Source organism: Panthera uncia, chromosome A2 (genome assembly GCF_023721935.1).
Source record: "Panthera uncia isolate 11264 chromosome A2, Puncia_PCG_1.0, whole genome shotgun sequence".
In the NCBI taxonomy this organism is placed as follows: domain Eukaryota; kingdom Metazoa; phylum Chordata; class Mammalia; order Carnivora; family Felidae; genus Panthera; species Panthera uncia.
In genome coordinates, this window is record NC_064816.1 from 138,789,721 (window position 1) to 138,790,193 (window position 473).

The window sequence follows — 473 nt, forward strand, 5'->3', positions numbered from 1 at the left end:
CGCGGAGCGCGGCGGGCACGGCCGGCGCCGGGGCCCGCGGGGCGGCGGGCGCGGCGACAGGGGCGGCCGAGGTGCGACTCCCGCCGGAGGCCGGCCCTCGCCGCGCTCTCCCGCCACGCACGTGCGTTGGGGTCTCTCCGGCGGAGCCCCCGTCCCCATAACCAAGTGCGCCCAACTTACTTAACTCCTAGGGCGGGCCGGCGGGCAGGCGGAAGGAAGGAAGGCAGGCCGGGCAGCCGCGGGGACAGCCTGGCGTGGGAGGCGGCTTCGGGCCCCACCTGGCGCAGCCTCGGCGGACCACGCGAAGGGAACCGGGGTTCGGGCCCGACGCGCTCCCAAAGAGTCCCCGCCGGCGCTGACGCGGAAGCGCCACAGCTCACCACGTCCCTCCGCGGCCCGAGGCGACGGCGACGGAGGCGGCGGCTCACGGCGTCCCTCCGCGCTGTGGAGCTGGGCGGGCGGGTGGCGCGCGG

The 473-nt window shown here is 78.9% G+C and overlaps 1 protein-coding gene across 4 annotated transcripts in view; it reads right to left on the reverse strand.

The window, feature by feature from the left end:
* The window catches only part of ZNF800 (zinc finger protein 800), a 46,320-nt gene extending 46,048 nt beyond the window's left edge, over positions 1–272 (reverse strand). For all 4 annotated transcript variants that reach the window (XM_049641779.1, XM_049641778.1, XM_049641776.1 and 1 more), the window contains exon 1: positions 181–272. The gene's annotated coding sequence lies outside the window, so the exon portion shown is untranslated. The remainder of the gene's footprint in view (positions 1–180) is intronic.
* Between the last annotated feature and the right edge of the window lie 201 nt (positions 273–473).